General features: G+C 44.0%; 2 pseudogenes; both read left to right on the top strand.

Annotated features, from left to right (window-relative positions):
- Positions 1-3,805: 3,805 nt before the first annotated feature.
- LOC109703376 (leukocyte immunoglobulin-like receptor subfamily A member 6) lies at positions 3,806-9,900 on the top strand (annotated as a pseudogene).
- Positions 9,901-16,006: 6,106 nt separating this feature from the next.
- LOC141418296 (U6 spliceosomal RNA) lies at positions 16,007-16,107 on the top strand (annotated as a pseudogene).
- The last annotated feature ends 8,318 nt before the right edge of the window (positions 16,108-24,425 follow it).

Genomic DNA, 24,425 nt, shown 5'->3' with positions numbered 1-24,425 from the left:
TGGCATGTACAAAATAAATTAACTGTGTGTTAGCCCTGAATCATCTTCCTGCAATCATGATGACTTCCAGAAGGTTTTTCTTTTCTTTTTGTCAGATAATTCAGATTTTCAATTTAGACAATCATGTCATCTGTATGGAAAGATGGTTCTTTTCTCCTTCTCACCTGTGCACCTCCTGTTTCCTTTATTTCTCTTCCTGCGTTAACCAGGCTTTCCATTGCAATGCTGAAAAGGATTTGACTGGGGGATGTCCTTTCCTTCTTCCTTATTTAGTGGGAAATTTTAGATTTCTTGTGATGATATATGTAATAAACCCCAGGCTTATTTGTATATGAGTTTAATCAGGTGTAAGAATTTATCTTAATATGCTGACATTTTTTATGAGGAATGGGTTTGGACTGCAACCAGTGCCTTTTCTGCATCCACAAAGAAATCCTGTTGTCATGTAATTTTCCTTTTTAACTCTGTGGCTGTGACTGATCACATTACTTTGTTTTCAAATACTGAACTGACTTTACAACCATTGAGTAAATCTCACTCACTAGTGGATTATAATTCTTTGGCAAAATAATGGATTTAATTTGTAATGTTTTCATTTGTGATTTTATGAAAGAATGTACTTTGAGAAATGCATCCATAGAGAACTTTGTCATTATGTGATCATCTAGTGAACATACACAATGTCACATGGATCTGATGTTACAAATTTTATTGGGTTTACCATCACATATGATATCTGCCACAGATTCAAACATCATTATGTGGAGTGTGAATGTTTTTTGAGGATTTTCCATCTGTGTTCATGAAAATGTTGGTCTATACTTTGTTTTCTCTTAGGTTTTGTCTGATTTGTGTATTAGGATAATGCCGCCTAGAATGAGTTAGGTTCAGTGGCCTCACTGCCTGGAGCTGTGTGCAGCTTAATGCATGGGTTCAATCTCACCTTCATCCTCTAGTATTTGAAAAGAAACTTCTAGGAGGAGGAGATCTCTGGCTGAACTTCCCTGTCCTCCTCTTCCCTGACCCATACACATAGGTTCCCTTGTCCTGTCACAGCTCAGCATTGTCTTTGAGGCTCATGCTCTGACCCCATGGAAGAATGGCATATTGCCCTGAGTTCTCAGCCAGACTCAGATTCTGGTATTCTGACAGTCACCACCATGTGATGTCAGCAATCTGGGATGTTCTGCAGCCAGGGATTCCATGTGGGACACACCCAGACCATAGGTTCACAGGTCTTCACTATATGCTCACCATATAGCTCCAAGTGAACTCCAGATTCTGGGATGCAGGACAGTTAACAAGGGAGGGCAAACAGAAGTCATCCTTCCTGTATTAAAGACAGATACACATGGGCCATACTGCCTTCATTGATCACTGGAACTTCTCACCAGGGTTCAGACAGTGATGTTTGTAGCTGTGAGTGGAGAGAGATGGAACCTAAAACTGAAGCCAGACACAAATGCTGAATGGGCAGAGCAGAGACAGCCCTGCCCTTACTGAAGTTCTATTTCTTCAACCTTGAACAATATCACAGAACTCCAGGTTGAGAAAGCAAAGGGAATTTGTCATGTCTCTGCCCTCTGCATGCTTCACATATTGGCTGACTTCTCACTTCTTCGTCAAAGGCAAGAAGTGTTTGTCTCTCAACTTAGTCCTGGGGCATATGAGGGGATGGGTCTCTTGCCTTCTACCTTGAAATTGAGTTTCACCCAAAGCAATTGTCAATGCCATAAGAAAAGGTCAACCAACATCCCAACTATGCTACTGTTGTAACACAAACAGTCAACCCAGAATTCCTTACTCTGGGAAGACTTACAGATGAACACAACTATTGATGAGAGGAAGTAGTAGAACCACAGATAGAACCAGGCTGCTCCTGACCTTCCCACATGTGGTTCTCTATTCTTCATAGCATATATGGAAAATGTCTAAGTATGAAACTCAGGATTTAAGACAGATAGGAACTGATTTCTGAAAAAGGAGCTGTCATATATATTATTTTGGACCATGCAAAGGCCAATGTGTTGGGAAATATCAGTTCTGTTTGCTGTGAAGCTTTCAGTGTGAAAACACAGACAAGGGTGTTTCATGCCCATCTATGGAGTCCTCTTATCTAGTGAGATCTTGAGCTCTCTCCTCGCATGTCCTCCACATAGTGTGCAGGCAAAGAAATCATCACAATTTTCAAATGCAACACTCAGCTCTGCCCGCTCCAAAGAGAAGGACAATTATTTTCTTTATTGGTAAATAGAACTTGTACTCTGTGGAGTTTTTGTACTAAAATGTATATTGTTGAAGAAAAAGCCAGGGGGTGGCACTGCAAAAAAGTAAGAAAAATGTTACTCCACATTCCAAGAAGGATGTGACTCAGTGTCCATCAAATACTGCACATGCAATGCTTCTGTAGGGAAGAGAACACAGGACTGCGCAGCCTGCTGTGGATGTTGGAATCAAGCGCTGATTCTAACTCTAGTTGCTGCACAAGACAAAGTTGCATTACTAAGGAAAATCCACACATCCTTGGCCATTCGAGAAGCAATGGGTCTGGCAGAAATATATTTTCCAAGGGTCTTTGGGCTGAGGATCAGAGGTATTTCTTCACTGTCATATGCAAGTCTGTGTCAATCCAGTTTCTGCCATGTGATGTGCAAGTAAGGAGCTCCTCCATTGAGCAGGATGCCCTGAGTTCATCATAGTCATGGTGCATGTGGTGGAACTCTAATAGCTGTTGTGCTATTCAAGGGTGTTGGGGAAAACAGGAGTTTCTGAGTGTTGAGTATAAATCTATCAGAATTCAGGATCTTGGTACCTTGATAAAAGCCCTAGGAGACCAGATTCCTGCACATGTAGATACTGGCTGTACAAAGTGAAGACATGTTCCACTGCACACATGTATAATAAGTAAATAGTTCCAAATCTATTGGGCCTCTGCTGAAATTTAAGTACAGCATGTGCCTCTTCATGTGTGTGATCTCAATTCAATCATTTAGAACCTTGAAAGGCGGCTGGCTCAGATGGGGCCACAAACAAGAGAAAACTTTGCAACAGATACAGGCTGTAGAAAACCTGAGCCACAGGATCCAGCAGAGTCCATGTATGGAGCATCTGTGGCAGAAGGCTGTGATGAGTCCCAGCATAGACCTAAAGATTTTAGAGTCATACTGTGACATGTCTTCAGAGAGCCATTCTTCATTGGGGAAGTGACTTCTGTATTTCTATTGAGCTTCAGCTGAATGGGAATGCCTGGATACATGTAGCCAAGTCATCATGGAACCAGAGGTGACCATCATGATCCACCCAACCCTAAATTGAACTCAACAATGGTCCATTGTCAGAGGAGTGGCTCATAAGAGATTTGGCTGAAGAATTTCCCAAAGGTGTGTGATATACAAAATAGCAAACTGAACTTCTGGACTAAGCCAGGCTCTGTGATAACCTGGGGAAAACCTGTGACCACATGGTGTCACGGGAACTTTGATATCCAGAATATGTTCTGCATAAAGAGGTAAGCCTGCTAACATGGACAGACAAACATCACTGGCCTCACACACAATCAAATTCACATGCTCATCCACAGAACCTATGACAGTGTTACCTTACCTGACATAAAGCTTCTTTGCCAATTAGCTTAAATTGAGGAACTAGGAAGAATGATTACCCATGGGGTAAGAGCAAAACAACAAAGTCCTAGTAATTGAAAGAGGGAGGCAGGGACTCATCATCAAAGATGGAGTTGAGAAGGTAGAGTAGACATGGGACCAGTGTGCTTATCTCTGAGATGGGAGGTATGAGGAGGCACAGGATGCACAGCCTGCAGGAGTTTGAAGAGGTGAGTGAGAAGATTCTGCCCTGGGCATGCAGACAACACAGCCTTGAGGGGAACTTGACTGGGTCCAAGAGATCACCATGCCATGACCTTCAGACCTAGAGATGAGTAATGTAGTGATCTGAGTTGTTTTTTAGACCCTGTTTGTTACAGCAGAAATAGGAAGGTAATATATGCTTTGTTTGTTCTCTGTGTGTGTGTGTGTGTGTGTGTGTGTGTGTGTGTGTTTGTGTGTGTTTTATGACACTGAGTGTTGAAAGTTAGTGATTTTGGAGCATGTCATTCTGTGATGTACCATGTAGATGAAGAAGAAGAAGATAAAGCCAGATGGAAGTGTCCAGAGGTCAGGGACATCACCATTTCTGTCTCAGGTGTCTGCCGAGAGACTGGTGTTCACCACACCCCAGTGCTGCAGAAATGAGAACCAGGTTTCTATATAGTACATTTCAATTTCCTGTGGGGCTCCTGAAGTCACAACCATGTGAGAGGCAGAACTTGCATTCTGAGTTGTCAGACATCGCTTATCTCTCTGTCTGTCCTACAGGGCACCTTATTCTTATCCATCTGTGCATCCCTGGTCAATCCAAGCATATGCTTTGAACCCCAAACTCATGGTTCTGCTATTCCTCGGTGAGATGTGAAGAAGGAAAGGGGATTCTGTAGTCTGAGAGGGATGCCACCCCAAAGCCAGGTCTTATAAAGAGATCTCAGAGGCTCATGAGAATCTGGAAGGAGAGAACCTGCTCAGTCTTCAGGTACAAACATTTCAAAAGGAACTCTCTTGCAGGGCTGAGTCTGGACTCTAGGATGTGAGTGCTGGGAGGTGAGTTTGTCCACAAATGTCTTATATTCTTTCCCTTCACTGGGGAAAAGCTGACACCCTGGGCATTGAGAATGGAAAACCTTAGATGTGGCTGATGCTGGTTGTGCCTGAATGGTCCTTCCTTAGAGCTGGAATCGAGTGGGGATTTCCTGAGACCCAGCTTTTGATTCCCTTGCAGAGATCCTCCCCAAACTTACCATCTGGGGTGAACCAAGCTCTATGAACACCTGGGGTATGCTGGTAACCATATGGTGTGAAGGCAACCTGGAGGCCCAGGAGTACAATCTGTTTAAAGAGAAAAGCTCAACATCTTGGGACACACAGAAGACTTTGCAGTCCAGCAACAAGGTCATGTTTGCCATCACGTACATGACAGACCAAAATACAGGGAGATATCACTGCAACTATCACAGCCCTGCTGGCTGGTCAGAGGATATCGACCCCTTGGAACTGGTGCTGACAGGTGAGAGGACACTTAGGGGTCCCAACATCTGGCTGTGACCCCAGGATTGGGGTCTACTGTCAGGGGTGGCCCATCCCAAAGCCCAGCCCTTAAACTACATGAGAGATGAGAGCCAATTTGACACACTGACCCCTTCTCTCCTAGGATTCTATGGAAAACCCAGCTTCTCAGTCTTGTCCAGACCTGTGGTGACCTCAGGAGGAAAGTGACCCTCCAGTGTGGCACATGGCAGGAATATGACAGGTTCATTCTGACTAAAGAAGGAGAACCCAAGGTCTCCTGGACCCTGGACTCTCTGAGTCATCCAAGTAGGCAATTACAGGCTCTGTTCGCTGTGACTCCCAGTCACAGGGGGATATTCAGATGCTTTGGCAATTACAAGAACCAACCTCAGGTGTGGTCAGCACCCAGCGATCCCCTGGTGCTCCTGGTATCAGGTGAGTTTCCTTAATTTTGACTCAATTTCTTTTGAATCCCCAAAACTTTGTCATGAGCACTGTTCCCAGTAAAAGGGAATCTGTGTCACCCTGAGTAAAAGATCCAGATTTGGGAAACTGTTTGGCAGGAATCTACTCTTTATCCCCTGACCTGTCTTCATTCCAGGATGTCCAGAAAGCCATTCATCTTGAGCAAACACGGCCCTATCTTTGCCCCTGGAGGGACCTTGACCCTCCAATGTCACTCTGCATTTGGCTATGACAGAGTTACTGTGGAAAGAGGAGGAGGCATGACCTCACCCAGCAGCATGACCAGCAGCCCCAGGCTGGGCTCTCTCAGACCAAATTCCCGGTGATACATGTGAGCAGCTCACATGGGGGCTGGTATAGATTGTATGGTTTACACAGCCAGTCCAATGAGTGTTCAGACACCAATGAATCCATGGACATCCTAATCACAGGTAAAGAATCCAGCAGTGTCATTCAGAAACAAGACTGCACAGCTCATGCTGGTGGATCCCCAAAGGTGATGGCCAGGATGAGGCCTGTGTGCTTCAGAAAGGAGATAAAGAAACTGTGTAGAGGTGGGAAGGGGAAGAAGGAAAAGAGAAACAGAAAGATGTTGATCCTCAGAGACAGGCCTTTTGAGGTCTCAGCTGAGAACAATGTGGGGCAGCCCCTCACCCTCCATCTTCACTCTATGCCAGCTCCCTGAGAGACCCTCCCTCTGAGTGCAAGGAGGGCAGTTGATTTCCCACCCCACCACACCCCACCCCTGTCTTAGATCAAAGTGCTGAGTGGTCAGCCGCATCAGGCATAATCCTCCATTCCTGATGTGTTCTCAGCACTCAGGGCACTACAGGTGTTCTGGGTTTCTCTCCTCATTTCCCTACCACTTATCACTACCCCAGTGACCCTCTAAACTCCTGGTCTCAGGTGATGAACCCATGAGCCTATCCACTCTATGTTCAAAGGATCACTCAGGGCTCTGCCGCAGGATAGTTGTTAACTGGGTTAGAAGTGAGGCAACTAAAGGGATTCTCAGCCAGAGGGAGAGTGACCCCTCAGATAGGGGTAGAAATGCAGGGGTCCTCCCAGGTATGTGCAACCCTCCCTTTCATTGGAATCCAGAACATACTATATGGACATTGAGAATTCTTTGAGGAGGCCACAGGGCAGATGTAGGGGAGTGAACAGAGATGGTGTCTTCAAGGGCAGCCCAAATCCCTAACTCTACTTATTCACAGGACCCCCTGGGGTACCAACACCCCATATTCAGGGCCCATATCAACTGATAGTACATCTCAGGGGCCTCTGTTCAGGAAGTTTCTTGGGTCCCCAGGCTGCCTGGAGACATCTCAGACTATCTAAGTCCTTTTCCTGTGCTGGCTCTGCTTGTACCCAGGAAGTTTGGGGTCACATAGAAAAGTGGGTGAGAACCCGTAAACTATAGGGGCTCAGAGGCTGGGCTGCATGAGGGTGGGTCAAGACAGAAGCAGATGTTGAGGCTAAACCACGGGAAAAGTAACTAGGCTTAGGTGAGGATCAGGGAGCTCAATGCCTCATCTTCCATGCATCCCCACAGGCCATGGGGATCAGCCAATCACCCCCGTAGTGTCAGGACTCCAGAGAGTTAAGCAATAAGCTCCATTAGGAGGTGGAGTCCAGGTGGGAAGGGGATGAGCTAGAGGGTTTGTGCAGAGTCCTGTGAGATGTTGACTTGGACAGTCCCCTCTGCCACCTGGGCCTCAGTTTCTCGAAGTATAAAGGGCAGGTTTGGACTAGACCTTCAAATTCATTTCAGTGCTGACCTTGGCTGTGACCTCATGGGGGAGGAGTCCACCAAGGGGAGATTCCATGACTCATTTGTGCAGTGTACCTGTCCCCTCTGCCACAGTGATAGTGACATTGTGCTGGAATGGTGCACAGGGCAGTGACAGGTAAATTCAGATTCTTTCCCTCTTGTTCAGGAGGCTAAGCTCTGGTGCAGACATCCAGGGTGAAAGTCAGATTCCCCAGGTCCAATCCCAGCTCTACTGCTTCCTGTTGGGTGACCTGTGGCAGTTGTTTTGCCACTCTGAGCCTCAGTTTCCACCTTTGTAAACTAGCTGGGATGGGGTGGCAATCCCATGTTACAGGAGTATGAGGGTCAGAGATAAAGGGTACTAATTATCCAGCATGGGCATATCACACAGTAGGTGGTCAGATGAGTAGCATTATTCCTCATTCACTACATCACTTGTCCCCAAGGACTGCAGTCATACCAGCTGGTTCTGATCAGGATCTCAGTGGCCTTCCAACTGCTGCTCTTTCTCTACCTCTTCTGGCATGGATGTCAGGGAAAATGCAGGAGGTCAGGTGAGTAGGGAGTGGGTGATATGGTCCGCAGGTGTGAGTGGGCTTCCTCAAGCACTGAACAAGTTTGGGCTCAGGACACCAAGCCCCAAAACACCATCCAGGTGGAGACAGAACAGTTGAGAAACCCTTCTGCAGAATCTCAGATCAGAAAACCTAAAACAAGAAACACTTGATCTTGGTACATGTGAAAATTTCAGGTATTCTCTGAGTTTTCCACCTCAGGAACATGTGGACATGAGTCCAGTGTGTTTAAAGTCCCTGTCCTCCCTTTCAGGGGCCTGTGAGGTGGGTTATGCCCTCTGGTCTGAGACTCTTCATTGTCATGCAGCCCACAGAGAGGCTGACTTCCAACATCCTGCAGGGGCCATGGAGCCAGCGTCCAGCTCCATAGGACTGCAGAAGAAGTAATTCCTGCTCAAGGAGGCAGACCCCCACCTGTGTACCATCTCTCACTGATACCTAATGTCCTTTTCTCCCCAACTCCAGCCCAGCTTCTGAGGTCCTGGAAGAAAACCTGTGTGAGAGGAAGAGGGACCCTGGTAGCCCCAGGCTTGAGGGCTCAATACCACAATGGGAGGAAGTAGGCTTGGGCTGAGTCTGACTGAACTCCACACTGTGAACCTGGGGACAACACCAGAAGATGACACCCAGTTATGTTCCCACAGATGCGGCTGTAAAGGACACACAGACTGAGTACCAGGTGGAGCTGAACAGTGGGGTGAGATCCCCACAACCCTCCATGGCTCCAGGAACTTCTGTTGCCCAATTTCATCCAAGGAACACTCTCTGTTCTCCACTCATTCATCACTTTGAGACATCCGTTCCTGATCCATTTTCTTCTGGAAGCTCTTTCCTCAACCTGCTGTGACCTCTCTTTCTCTCCTGGCTTTCTTGTGACCTCATGGTGCCTCCCTCCTGTCTGTTTCCTGCCTCCTCAACTTGTCTGGCTGTTAGTCTGCTCCTGGGTCTCAGAAGCACACATGAGTAAATGAGCCCCCTAGGCATCTGATGCCCCTCCACTCCTTCGCCCAGCCATGCATAGGAAGCCCCATCTTGACCAGTCTCCCTGCAGGGACTGCAGATGCAGCAGTGACTGCACAACCCTTCTGCCCTAAGTTTACATTGAGATTGGGAGACAACATCAAATAAATGCCACATATTGGGAGTGCATGTCTGTTATGGAAAATGAAGCAGAGAATGGAGAGCTTTGGGCAGAGAGGCCAGTGTGATTTGCAAGGGGACTCTGATAAGTTGTCTTCTGAGAAGCATGGATGGAGAGAAACCACAAACATTGACTACAGCAGTGCCTGCCTGCAGGGGACACAGCAAGTACAAAGGTCCTGGGGGAGGAACACACTTTTTCACACAGGCTTCTGTGGCTGGAGCCATGTAAACAAGGGTCAGAGTGAAAGGATGAGAGCTCAGAACTATAGGAAGGAATCTGTCCAAAGTTCAGAGGTCTTCAGATGCTCCTGAATAGCCCGTCATGAATGACATAATCTGATTTAAATTTTGAAGGTATCACTTGGGCCAGCATGGGGAAAACTGGCTGAGGAGATCCAGATGGCATCAGGAGACTCTTTCTCTGTCTCACTGTCTCCTTGCTGCAGGGAACACCTGAGGAAGACATCCAGGTGGTGACCTGCATCGAGGTGAAGCACTCCAGACTAGGAGGGGAAGGGCTGCTTGTCATTCCCTGATGTAAGGGGAATTCCTGCTTACAAAGGACACACTGGTAGATAGGGGCAGGCAGGTAGACACTCAAATGGGTCTTCATTTCCCCAGGCCCTGGCTCCCCAACACCAAGTGTGTACCTTCCCTCTCATACTCTCTCTTCCAGGCTGCTGCTCCTAAGGGTCCTCAGGAAGTTATCTATGCCCAGCTGGCACTCAGACAGGGAAAACTGTACCTCCTTCCTCTCAGTCAGAGGAACCCAGCTGAGACCAGCGAGCTCACTGCTCTGGTGTCCACCACCCCAGGGAGACCATGAATCCTCACTCCATGAAGGGTCCTCAGAGGACATTGAATCTACCCTGGTGGACAGACTTGGGAGGCTGAGATCAGGAAGATCTCAGTACAAAGACAGTCCAGGGAAAAATTTTGTGAAACCACATCACCAAAATAACCAGAGCAAAATTGGTGGTGTGGCTGAAGCGTAGAGCACCTGCATTGCAAGCCTGAAATCCTGATTTCAAGCCCCAGTCCCAATGTCATCACGTGGGTTAAACACACTGTGTCTTAAACAACAGCTGCTGGCAAACCAGCTCTCAATAAAATCAGTGCTTGGTGCTTTTGTCCATGTCTATGATGTACACAACTCCCTTCCTTCACTAATTCCAGGTGACAGTGTTCCATCAATTCATGGAGAATTGAAGTGATGCATAAAATTGATTTCTCAATCTTGTATGGGACAGTGACAGCCATCTCATTGTCAGTCTCCTGTGTGCCTATGCCTTCTCTTATTTAAAGATATGACAACACCATGCTGCACCATTTCAGCACAGTTTCTGAAGAATTAGGATACCAGAATCCTAGGATATCAACAGTAAATGGGAAAGAAAAAAAGAGCAACATCAACTTTGGGAGAAAGTTGATCACAAACAATTCCAGTCAATTCCTATGCATTACAATAACCAATTGTTCTAAGGTGATACCTAATTGATTCTCACTTGTGGGAATTCATTAAAATGATCTACTTTAAAGGAGGGGATGCTCTTCTATGATGTTTATTCACATACGTGGATAAATGAGTCTGACTGTGAACTAGGATACACTCACAGGAAAAAACATAGCAGTGCCTTTCATATTGGAAAAAAATCTTCCAAAACCAATCAGTCTCCTAAAAATGAATGCTAGTCCTTTATATCCATGGTGAAATATTACATGAAAAGTTAACACACTAACTCTACAGCAAAAATGGAGACCAGTCTTAAAGCATGATGTTGAATTAACACAGGATGGTTTAAAAGTGTGTGAGAGAATATCCTGTTTCCATAAATTCAAACAAAGACAATACTTATCACTTAGGAAGGCATAACTATGTTTGACCCTAAATAAAAAAAAGAGGAAATCCCAAGTGATACTAAATGGTGCTGACATAAGTGATGAATTTAAAAGTTGTGTTTAAGAGAAAACCTTGGGGACTAACGGTTACTAATGACATGGGCACCCATGTTTATTTATTTATTTTTTCTTTTATTATTCATATGTGCATACAAGGCTTGGTTCATTTCTCCCCCCTGCTCCCACCCCCTCCCTTACCACCCACTCCGCCCCCTCCCTCTCCCCCCCAATACCCAGCAGAAACTATTTTGCCTTTATTTCTAATTTTGTTGTAGAGAGAGTATAAGCAACCCATGTTTATTGTTGTTCATAGTAGCCAAGCTATGGGATCAGCCTAGATGCCCATCAACAGATGAATGAATGAAGAAAATGTGGTATATAAACAGAATTGAGTTTCATTCACAAATAAGAAATCATGTCACCTTTTTGGAAAATGGATGAACTGGACAATGTTATAGTAAATGAAATAAGCCAGACCCAGGAAGTCAAATACCAATTAGTTTTTCTCAAATGCAGAATCTATATTTTTAAGACATGAAAGAAGAAGGGGGATGATTTTTAAATGAGGAGGAGTAGCAAGAGAGGATAATAAGGTAAAAATAATCAGAGTAGTTTATATAAAAATGTGATGATGAGACCCAATATTTTGTACAATTAATATATACAAATAAAACCAATAAACAACCTAAATAAAAATACAAGAAAATCTTTTGATTCAATTACAAAATTTGATCATTCTCAACAAAAGAGATTGGTTCTAAGATGTGCTCCAGTTCTATCCATGGTACATGCTGAATAAGAGATGGCTGAATCTGAACAATTTCCTGGAAGCCATCTTCCTCACTCAGCCATATGCAAGGCAACAATATCCTCTGTGTGTCATCTTTCTGTAATGTGGTCAACTGGCGAACCAGAGGAGCTGGGCCCCTCAAAACATCCCATTCACTTCTGCTGGCCTGCCACCCCCTATCATGAGGGTCAGCACCATGTTGCCCACACTCATCACTGTGCTGTGTCCTGGTGAGTCCTGCTGGGAATGAGGGATAGGGAGCATTGGAGTGGAAATGTTATCCTGGGAAGCTGGCCCTGGCTCAGAAGAGAGCACTGCTTCCACAGTGTGGGTGGACATTGAAGGCAGAGCTGACCTTTAGAGCACGGTGCACTGCCAGAGTTCACACCAAGAAGGAACACAGGGGATACAGGCTTTGGGTTTTGTAAGTACATGCATCATCCATCATGACTCTTTACAGGGTTTTTCCTCATCTAGAGGATCTGGGCACAAGTGGGTGACTCTGTCCCCAAACCTTAGGTCAAGATCCACCCCAAATGGAAACATACTCCTGTACATGAAGGCATACAGCACAGGGTCAGGTATGGTGGGTTGATGATGGAAACCCTTGTAAATGAATGTCTTGTGAAATGGAAAAAGGGGTCCTGGAAACCTGGGCCCCAACTCTGTCCCAGATCCATCCAGCCACTCAGCAGATAAATAAGATAGTTTCCAACTTTCATTCTAAAACAAACAAATGAAAAGAAAGCCGGTAATTGTATTCACTTCTTACCCATCTGCCATATATTTTTAGGTCTTTATTTCACAAGGATGACTTTTTAGATTGTGCATAATTTAACAAATGACTGAAGTTATTGTTTTCTTGTTTTAACTTTCATGCTGCACATATGAACTGGCTCCACCATTACATTATTAACGATTCTAATATGCACTCTATTTACTTTTTATACTTTTCCAAGGGGGGTTATGCTTTCAGAGAGTCTTGTGTTTTATTGACATCCCCTCCTTTGAGCTTGAATAATTCTCTTTAGCATTTCCTGTTAGACAGGTCTGGTGGTGATGAAGTCCCTCAGTGTGTTTTTCTGAGAAAGTCTTTATCATGCCTTCATTTCTGAAGGACAGCTTTGTTGGGGTCATAATTCCTGGTAAACATTTCCCTTACAGTCCTTAGGATACATAATTCCTTTCTGTCTTGGCACCTAAGGTTTTTCTCAGATGTCTGACAATAGCCATGTTAAAATTCCTTTATGTGCACTGAGCTTTTCTTAGATTCCAGGATGCTCTCTTTGACTTTGACTCTGATGGCTGGTTGATAACATTAATTGGAGCCACGTTCTTTGGATTTATTTTCATCTGTGTCTTTTGATGTTCTTGTCACTGGATGGTTGTATCTCTCTTGAGGTCTGGAAATATTTCTCTGAAAATTGTTCTTAATAATGTTTCTTCTCCTCCGTTTTCTCAACTCTCACTTGAATTCTAATGACAGAAATTTTCCTTGTTTGATGCTATCTAGTAAATTGTGTAATTTTTGTTCATTTCCTTTTCATTTGTTTGTTTGGTTGCTGTGGCTGATCATCTGATTGGGTAATTTCAAATGTCAGGTCTGAGCTCACTAATGCTTCTGTCTGACCAAGTCTATTGCTGAACTTTTCTATGTTCCTTTTAAATTTAAAATGTATCTATACTCTTTCTTCTTTTGTTTCTAGTTCATTGTCAAACTACTTGTGCTCTTCAATAATTTATTTGCAAATGGCAATGAGCTTTCTATCTGTACTCTCCCCTAGCTCCTTGACCTTCATTAAGAGAATTACTCTGAGTTATTTCTGGTTCTCTTACTGGAGCTTATTAGTTTCTTTTCTCTGCTCATATTTCCCTGATTATTCATAGTCCTGTATCCTTACATTGACACCTGAACACTTCAGGAGGTGGCCCACTTCTTCTGGCTTTTTCAGAAATATTTTGGTGGATATAGACCTTTATCATCTAGTCTAGCCTGAGATTCTAGATGGGCCAGATATCTGAAACCTTGGACAGGCATGCCTTGGTGTTCAGTTCTCTAGCTGGACTGGTTTTATCCCTGTTGTCTAATGACAAATGTCATTGCTGGCTGTGCTCTGAGCTCCAGAGAGATGACTGACTGCTCTCTGACACCAGGTGTGGTTTCTGGATGGGCTGTGATTGTCTCTGACTGAGGAGGGTTGACAGAATGACCTCCCATGCTCAGAGTCACTCTTGGTTGGAGTTTCATGTTGTTGGCTCTTTTCTAATATGAAGTATCTACATTGGCTTAATGTAAGCCATATTCCAAAATTTGTGCACTGGCCATTTTGATCCCCACCCCCATCTCCAAATGGCCTGGGTCAGCCTGCCATGCCAATATCCACAGAGTTTCCCATGCAAGCTTCCTGTAAAAGGTTCCAAAGTTGTGGGGAAGACAAACATCTGCCTCTAACTCACCCTTCCCAATGTGGAAACCATGGGCACAGGATAAGAAAGATGGGCAGTGTATTGCAAGAGTATCACTTTGCTTCCTGTTCTGTTGTGGATTTTCCCAATTCTGTGATCTAAGGCTGTCTAGGACTTCCCTCCAATTTCTAGGATATTCTCTATGGTATTTTTGCCTGTGTTTACCTGGATTTCTGATGGGAGTTATTGTGAAAACAAAGAAGTCCCATTGTACCCTCTTGCTAACATCACTTCCCACATTAGATTACTTCATTCCTAGGCATCCTGACCACTATGCCATCTTATTTGACTTGTTTTAGCAACTAAATTTGCATGACCAAAAGTATATCTTTGCTAGGAAGCATCTCTTATTTATTTTTTTACTGTTTTCTTCTACAAAATTGGATAACAGGAGGGTGAAATAGGTCCTGACCTGGGGGCGTGGTACAAGTGGGAGGCGGTGGTGGTTGGAAAATGACATAGGACAGTGAATATGTTGCAAAAATGCGTACACATGTGTATAAATGTAAAAATGATATCTGTTGAAACTATTCCAAGAACAGGGTGAAGGGGGTATAAAGGAGAGGGGTGGAGGTAGTGAATTCAGGTATGATATATTTGATAAATTGTAAGAACTTTTGTAAATGCCACAATGTACCCCAACCAAGCACAATAATAAAAATATTCTCAGATGACATATTTTGTTGTAGGTAGAAGTATCATGTTTATGTGATGAAGGGAAAGTCTTCTTGTAGATATAGGCACCACTCATTATAGATGTGTGAAAACAGCAAAATGAAACCCACTAAAACTGTTAAAATTGGGGGTAGAGAAGACTGAGGAAGAAGAGTGTGGAGTTCTTGTGGATAGAGACAGACTTCATGAAGGTGTTATCAGCAGAGACAATGAACAAGGTATGCATGAACAATGCAGAGGAGTCATAAATGGAATATATTAACAGATAACTATGCACCACAGAGCAGGGTCTTCTACAGTGATGTTGTTCAGAGTTCTGGGACAGTTCAGAAGATGGGTTTTCATTTTATCCTCATCATCTCTTCTCTACCAGAAGAACCAGACATGTTACAGATCTGACATGAGTTTAGGCCTGAACTGAACCCTCAGGCTGATTCCCCATGGATCCTGAGACCCTCACCCAGGTGTCACACACAGATGTGGGTTCATTGTACCACATCTTCCTTCCATGAGGTTGAATCATAATTTGTCCCAGAATAGCATGGTTTTGGGTGAAGGAGCAGAACACCAGTGCCTGTGTGTTATGTTTTTTGTGTCTCCTGTTTTCTCAGATCCATGTTCCAAAGTGGTCCCAGATGCTATAGGTTGACTGAGGACAAAGATACCCAATCAATGAGAAGCATACTCAATGAAAAGCAAAGACATAGAAACACACATGCATGCACACACAGAATGAGCCAGGAATTGGGAGCTGAGGGAATGACTCAGAGCAAGAAAGGGAGTATAGGGCGTAGGAAGTGGAGAGACTGACATGTAGTGGAAAAGAACAGTCCTAAAATTCAGGGCCTGAATGAAAGACACAAAGATAAAAGACAAAGATGTGGCGATAGAAATTCTAAAAGACAGCTACACAGACAGAGGAGCAGAGAAATACATTTTGATAGATGACAGTAGTTACATATGAAGAGATAGATGATAGATAAATTGATAAATATATAATAGATGATTGATAAATAAATAGATGACAGATAGATGATAGAGAGAGAGAGACAGAGAGAGAGAGAGAGAGAGAGAGATGCATGGATAGATACATGGATATATAGTGCTCAAATCAGCAGCACATATGCTACAATTGAAACCATGCAGAAAGCATAGACCCTGTGTAAGGAAGACACATACATTCAAGAAACATTCCATTTTTTTAAAAAAACACATGGGTTGACATAAAAAAACAATGCATAAAGACAGGACATTAGGAAAAATGAGACTTCAATTGAAAGATAAAGAAAGAAAGATGAAACCAACAAATGCTAGTAGAAGCAGAGTGTAAAATACATCAAAAAGGAAAGCCTGGGGTACAAGGGTGAGGTCAGAGACCCAGAGAGACAGATAAAGTAGAACTAGATAAGTGGACATGGTGAATAAGTCTTGGGAGAAAGAAGAGAGAATTAGCACAGGAATGAAGGGCACAGTGATAATGAATAGCCTCCCTAACTAAACAGCCCCTTTTTCTTCCAGATCAATTAAAAAATCCTTCTCTCTCAGCCCAGCCATGCCCTGTGGTAAGGCCAGGAGAGAATGTGACCTTGTCTAACAATTCTGACAGTTTCATTGGCATGTATCATTAGTCCAGGGAGGTGGAGCCACAGGGAAACTGGCTCCCTGCAGTGCAGAGCCACAGTGGTACATCCCAGGCTGACTTCCCTGTGGGTCCTGTGACCTACAGAGGAATCTAGAGATGCTATGGCTCTTTCAATGGCACTCCCTATGCCTGGTCATCCCCTAGTGACACCCTGCACATTTCTATCACAGGTGAGTGAGGCTCATACCTGTCCTATGTCTTGTGACTCAAACTAACTGAAACCTGAAGATGTATCTGAGGAACATTCTGCTGATGATGGAAATAAACAAACATAGAGAAGCAGAAAGAGGAAAACAGAGACAGTATGACAGAGACATCAGGGTGCAGAATGTCAGACAGGACTCTTCTAATCCCTCCTCATCTTGCCTGGAGGCCAACACTGGGGTGACTATGCAGCCAGGCAGATAAAAGAAGAGGTCAGAACAGACCAAGGGGGAGGTGAGGCTGGGCTCAGTTTGTGGAGGTCAGATGTGGCATCAGCCCCTTCACCTTAGTGCATTTTCCAGGATCTCCTCCTAAACTCTCACCCACAGAGATCTCTCTACCAGCATCTGCTGTCCTCTCCTCACAGATGAAGTCTCAGGGAGGGAGTCATCTCCACTAAAGACTCTAAGAAGGGCATCCTGTGACTCTAAAGACTCAGAATTAGAGGGAAAAGTGAGTTATGGGTCCTGAACAACCTCGAAGAAGCCTCCATAGGGTGGAAGACAGGCTGCCTGATTGCCCAACTCTCTTTCCTCTCCTGTCTTCTTTTCTAGCAAACACCACAAGCAGGTGCCCTTCACCCACAGAATCAGACTCCAAAACTTGTGAGCCAAGCACTCTCTTCTCCCTGTTGTGGAAACCTAGGAAGCAGAAGCCTTGAGTTTGAGTGTTGACTCAGCCACTTTCCTGCTCTGTTGTCTTGGCCTTGTCATCCTCCCTCACTGATCCCCAAACTCTACAACAGCAGAAGGGGCTCAGAAAACACTCTAAGCTCTAGTTTCCTACAGCCAAGAATTCCTAACTTCCTCAAAGAGGAACAGGAGAATAAACAAGATCCCCTGCCCAGGAAAAATTCAGCATTGGTTCTAGCTCTGATATTAACTGAAAACAAGATGAATGAAAAAGGAAGAAGAAACTGCTGGAGGAGTTCTTAGAGAAATCCCATTGACCAGGGGATAAGCTTCTGTCTGCCAGGATGGAACTGTGATCCAGTCAGTTGAGTGAGAGTCTTGCAGTAAGACAGAACCAGGTAAACACACACACACAAACACACACACACACGCATGCACACACACACTTTCATTAACCTCATTCCACTGCTGTTCCTTGAGCTGGGTTTGAAATGTTTATCGGCTAGTTCTGATATAACAAATTTCTGCAAATTCAGTGAATTAAAACTATGCAGTTTCAAAGACTTTGACTACTCTTAAGCTTGGAATTCAGAAACGGTGTCAGGGGAATAAAATCAAGTCATCGATGGAGACTCACTCCTTGCTGAGATTCTAGGAGTGAATCTGCTTTCCTGCAGTTCAGAGTGGGTGGCAGATAAGCAGCCTGGACATTGCTCCTGCTTGTGGAGTAAGGAAGTGTAAGGTCTCCACAGGTAGCTGGGTGCCTACAAAGGCCCAGTCTGTTTTCCTGAACACTGTGCTTTCCAGACAGGGGATTCCTCACCTGGCAGGAAGAACAGAGAGGCAGATGGGGCCCTGCCAGTGCCCCCTGGCTCCTTCACAGGAGCACTGAACTGTGCATAAAGTGGAGAATTTTGTGGTGTTGCCACCTACAAACATTGCCTCTTTCTACTGTTCCTCTCAGGACTGAGTTTTCATGTGAATTTTAAAGAGAACACAAATATTCAAACCATAGAATGCAGAATCGGTAGTTAGAAATATTCAGCAACCTAACTAATATTTCACTGGCATGTTGTGCCAGGTTTATTCTTTGGGTTTTTTGTTTGTTTATTTTTTGTGGGACTGGAGTTTATAATCAGGCTTCAACAATTGCAAAGAAGGCACTCTACTGCTTGACTCCGTTTTACTCTGGGTGTTTTGGAGATGAGGTCACATGAACAATTTGCCTGTACTGACCTCAAACCATGATCTTCCCTTTCTTACCCTACCAAGAAGCTTGAATTATAGGCATGAGTCACTGATGCCTGGCTGTCAATTTTTTGCTTTTTTTTATTTATTAGTATATTATAGTTGTAGGGCATGGGGGGTACATGGTGACATTTACATAACTGCTCACAATATATCTTAATTAGTTTCACCCCTCCACCTTTCTTTATTCACTCTTCCCTACTCCTTAGAATAACTTTGATAGGTTTCATTGTTTTATTTGCATACACAAATACAAAATACTTCCACGATATTCACCTCTCTTTATGCTTTCCTTATGCCCTCCCCTCCCACTCGTACCCACCATTGGACAAGACCTGTTTTACCTTCCTGTCCTTCATTTTTTTTAAAAAAAGACATCTTGTTAGTTTATGACAGTTATACAGGTTGTTTCATTGTGACATTTCCATATATGCATGTATTCTACCCAAATGCATTCACAATCCAGGAAATCAGAAATATGCTAATGAACTTGACTTAAAAATACTATTTGATAAAAATGTATGCATTGAGTGTTGGTATGTAAAGTGCATGCACACATAATAAGCCCACACATACATTCTATTCTATTACTACCTCCATGACTATTGGTTAATGAGAGGTTACATGGATGTTGAAGATCCAGGGAATTGGCTGGAGTGGGGCTTAGGGGAGACTATCCTGATTGTCACCCGTTTTGCTCCTGACTTCTAGCATCTGTGAGTACCAATCCCTGACTCCTGGACCCTGAGTTCTCAGTTGGTGGTAAAGTGGAAACTCATCTGCAGGAGAATTAGCTTATGGTCCTGTGTCATGAAGTGAACAGAGAGCACACGACTGCTTGTTATTTCTGGGTGAGAGAAATTTTTTCTACTCTCCAGACACAGATTAATTGCGCCTCAGTGACTCAGAAAGGAGAGCTGGGGGAAAGCGTGTGGGGGAGGGGGGGAGAAGTGTCCCAAACAATGTACACACATGTGAATAAATGAACAATAAAAAATTTAAAAAAATGAATAAATAAATAAATGAAAGAAAGGTGAATTGAGTACATATAATATATGATCCTAGAAGAGCCCAATGAGGAGAACTTAGAGGACCCTGCTACATCAGGGAAAGGGTTCATTCAGGATCTACATGAAGTTATGTTATGAGGAGAAGACACAAGGTTGTGAAGTCCAGGGGAAAGTCTCGGTTCCTTAAACAATTCACACGTCCTACTTCTCTGCTTTGGTTCTCAGGTGCAGCTCAGTCCTCAGCCCAACATGCAGAAAGTCAGACTTCATGATGGGAGATTAAGGAGAATTTTCAGTTATGGAAGTCAGAGGGTCACCTCCTTTCCAGGAGGCAGATGCACCAAGTGGATGTGCAGGGATCCTGGGGTCATTTGGACTTCCCTGGCCTCCATGTCCTCTTTGTCCACAATCCCCAGACTCAGAGTTCCAGGATTACACAGTGGAGAATCTCACAGAGGTGGGCATGGCTGGGCTGGTCCTCATGGTCCTTGGGATTCTGTTATTTGAGGCTTAGCACAGTCAGAGAAGGACACAAGGTACAAGGAGGAAGTAAACAGGAAAGACAGCAGGGCACACAGACTGGTGGAGTCCTGGAGATGAATCCTACAGGAGAAGGTGGTTCTGGGAGAAAATGTGGGACATAAATTGGGTGAACTGTCTGCTCCAAATCATTTGGGATGACATGGCTGGGATAAGGGAATTTCTGGGTTTTCAGTGTAGAGAACCCTAACTCTACTAAAATGTGACATTTACCCCTAAATGCTGGTTCATTCTTTTCCCAACCTTTTATACAGTCCTCACCTCTCTATTGCACTTCAGGTAATATCTTATTTTGGGGAATTACCATATTCCCTAATGTATGCTCTTGAGTCTCCATTTCTTCAGCTCAAATCAGAATCTGCTGAAAATAACAGATTAAATGGGACAAACTCAGATTTCAACATGAGATAGATAAATGCAGAATGATACCATAAGACCCTCCATTTTTTCAGGCACCAGCGAGTCATGCCTGTAACCCTAGATATTTGGGAAATTGAGATGTGGAGGATTATGGATCAAGGCCATCTTGAGCAAATAGTGGATGAGGTTCTGTCTCCAAAATTACCAGAACAAAGTGGATCAGAGTTGTAGCTCAAACAGTAGTGCAAAGGCTTTGCAAAGCATGAAGTTCTGAGTTTAAATCAGAGTCCTAACAAAAAAAAACATCCTCCATTTGTGATGACATTGTGTTGTCTCTTCAGTACCCATTTCAGATGGACACATTTGTGTTTTATGGGACCACCTAGTGAACAAGGAAAACCACAGTCTGGTAAAATAAATGTTTGAAAAATGTCCTTTTGTGTGGCATTTGCTGATATCTGGGGTGTGGATCCTCCCTCTACCAAATCCAAGGTGCCTGTGTGATGTCAATAGTTGTGGTGTTGAGAAGTGAGGTGCGAAATTTTCTTTCCCAAGTGAGTGTAAGGTAGTGGCACCATGTCTCTCTGGCATCCTCAATGTGTGCATATATTCCTTCTATTTGTGATAAATTATGCCCTATATTTGGCCATCATTTCAATGAAATAATATTCAAAAAATCCGTCCTTCCCATATAGAGGAAAAATGAAATTGGGAACATCGTATTTGGAGACAATGATGAGTACATAAAATCATCATGCATTAAAAATCATAGAAATTGGTAAATTAATTAGCGAAGTAGATTGGCATCATGTAGTTAATAGGAAGAGAGTCACCATCAATGCTTCTGAGGTATACACTGTAGATAAAAATACACACATATGCACCAGGATGCAATCACAAGAATATTGATAGAAGTGATGTTCATATTGCTAAAAGCTTTGCAGCATAAAATTCTACCTAGCAACAACCAAAGAAAATGTGGTATTATATGTGTATATTGAAATATTACACACAGAGAAGAGAAAACATGAACAAAAACTGAGAACAAGAATGAGGATCAATTTTCAAAATGGTTGTGAGTAAACGAAATATAAACTTAATGCCTGAATAGGTATTCAAATATGAACAGAAGGATACATTTACTATTTAGGAAGGCATTCCCAAAATAAACTCTATGTTTAAAGGAAATGAACAAATCCTTTGCAGTTTATTACAGTGGTAACATCAAAGTGGTATGGGGAGGTTGTGTTGAAGGTGAAGCCACAGGGGCTGCTAGAATGCAAGTGAAGCTCTTGCTGGCTTTTCTTTGATGTCTCTTAGTGCACCTGTTGCTAGAGGCCATAGTGCATTTCTATTTTGTAAGCTAATCTGAGTATGCATACAACATACTCAGGTGGGGTTGAAGTAAGCTGGGAATTTCTGCAGCCCTACTTGAGTCCTGCCTAGTTGAGAATAGAATAGAAAACACAAATTTTCAACTCAAACTGACATCAGCAAGGGTCACCAAAGGAGCCCTCAACACAAATCCTGCAGAATAATTGTTTTGAACAAACACAGAAGGATAAGAGAAACTTTGTGGGATCAGGTAAACACCCAGATCATGAATGGAGAAAAACCCCAAAAGTGACCACATTAAGGAGAGTAGAAGGTCAATTCCAGATCACCCAACTCATTTCTCCAGGTGTTACAGCTTAGTGACATGTGAGTCTCCCTGTCCTATGGTTCCCTCTCAACAGAAAGAGAGTAGTGGCATGGGAGTGGTATGTCCCCTATCCAGGTGGAATGCTGCCTAAGAACCCACTTCTTTCCCACAACTAGGATCATCTTGGTTGTGTGGTATTTAGTTGGCAACAGGGAAGAGAAACTGCAGACCCCAGTAACTGCTTCATGGATACAGGCTGCTTGGGTACTTCACCTGTGGTCCAGGTGGTCACTGGACGCTACGATGTCCTATGTACTGACCATCCCCAGATTGACTTAAGAAACTCAGGCAGCGAGGTCTAGGGTCTCGTGTAATCAGAGTTCTCTCACTGCAGAGTTGATACTAATTCAGGATCCAGCCCTAGTGAAACCATCAGACATTCTCAGCACAATTTCCCTCTACATGGGGTGTAGAGAAGGCATGATATGAGAAGTCACAAGTGTAGGAAATTCCGCACCAGGGAGAACAAGACTGTGGGGCTTCAGCATCCACAGAAAAGTCCTGAGAAGGCCTCACAAATCCTGGCTGGGCATCCTGCCAAAGATATTTGTCTTACAGCCACTCAGCAGCATCTGAAAAGAGTCTCACCCCTTTCCATTCCTGTGCCTGCCTAAGGTGACAAACAGTGCTGGATGAGGGGAGGGAGGAGATTGAAGTGAGAAACTAGGCAAACCTGTGTGCAAAAGAGATGACCAAGAGAAGGAGGAAGATGAAGTCACAGTCCCATAAGCTCCTCTGTCCACATTATAAGCAGCATTATAAGCAGCATTTGGCCACAGTTCTTTACCCATGAGAACAAGAGTCCTGCCTGTTGATTCACAGAGTCTCCCCACCACCACCTTAGTCTAGAGGAGTCGTCACAGTTTCCATCAGATCTTGCTGTCTCAGGCTAAACTTTTCAATTCTGAATGTCCACAAGGAGGATCTGAGGAGGGAGGTGGAGGAAAGTGAGGGGCTCATGTATCAAGCAGCAATTAGGTCACTGGTAGTGTTGAGTGGGAGGAACTGTGAGAAGAGGAAGAGACCCAGTTAAGAGGGGAGAATAAACAAATGCCCACCTCAGCCCCTCTCCATTGTGCTGACTCTGAACTGGGTTTTCAAAAGGGATTTCCAAAATTCCACAAAGCCTGCTGTTTCAGGAAAATGGAGAATGTGCAATACCAGTGGATTCACCAACTGTAAGGAGGTAAATTCATACCTGGAGTGACAAGACCATAAGAATTGGTTAGGCATTCTGTATGGCCATGGGTTGTAGTTCTGTCAGAAGCAATGTGTGCCAGGGAGAGAGGCACATCTGTATACAGGGTGTCTCTTCCAGTAAGAGCAAAATTCTGTTCCTTATTGATGGAAGTGGTCCAATGTAGCCATCCTGCCACCAGGGTGCTGGCTGGTCACCTCAAGGATCAGTATCAGATCAGTGTCTCTCTGCTGCTGGCAGATTGGCACTCATAGTGACTGTAAGCAGGTCAGCATTGGTGAGTGGGAAGTCAGTGTTGTAGAGCCCTTGAATAATCTCCATCCCTTACACCATGGCCCTTTTCAACATTGGCCCACTGAGTGATGACAGGGGTGATGCATAAAGAAACAAATGAGCATCTGTTGAACAGGATCAACTGTCATTGTGTCAAATTCTGCCTCGGCAGGTCACCCTTTGTTGAGCATAATACAGGATGGAAATTTCTTCACTTCCTTTAACAATCAGAGTGGTCTGGCCATGTCCCTGTTACACAATTTCCTTCTTGTCATTTTCCCTTATAATCCTTCAAGACTCTGACTATCCAGCCACACCACTGTCCTAGCACATGGATAGGTATGTAATCACATATCCGGCATTTATCTTAACAGGGAAAGTGGACAACATGGTGCACTGCCCAAAGCACTGACTGTGGTCATATTTCCCCTCACTCCCATTTTGCTAGGATTCCCCAGAGTGGGTTGTAGGTCTGGAGCTGTCCACACTCAAGTGCTGACTTCATGTCCTGAAGAACCATCCATCATCCAAGCTTGAGCCTTCTCTTCCACTGTCATTGATTTAGAGGGCTCTGAATGAGACACTAAGAGCAGGTGGGAAAGAGGGGTGTCTGCAGCAGGAGAAGGCAACACAGGCAATTGGGCTGCTTCATTAACTTGGGCCTTCAGTGTCTTCTCAGTTTAAATTGCAAGTGTACCACTTCCATTACATG

Source organism: Castor canadensis, chromosome 16 (assembly GCF_047511655.1).
Source record: "Castor canadensis chromosome 16, mCasCan1.hap1v2, whole genome shotgun sequence".
NCBI classification, from domain to species: domain Eukaryota; kingdom Metazoa; phylum Chordata; class Mammalia; order Rodentia; family Castoridae; genus Castor; species Castor canadensis.
This window is presented reverse-complemented; position numbering and strand designations above follow the sequence as displayed.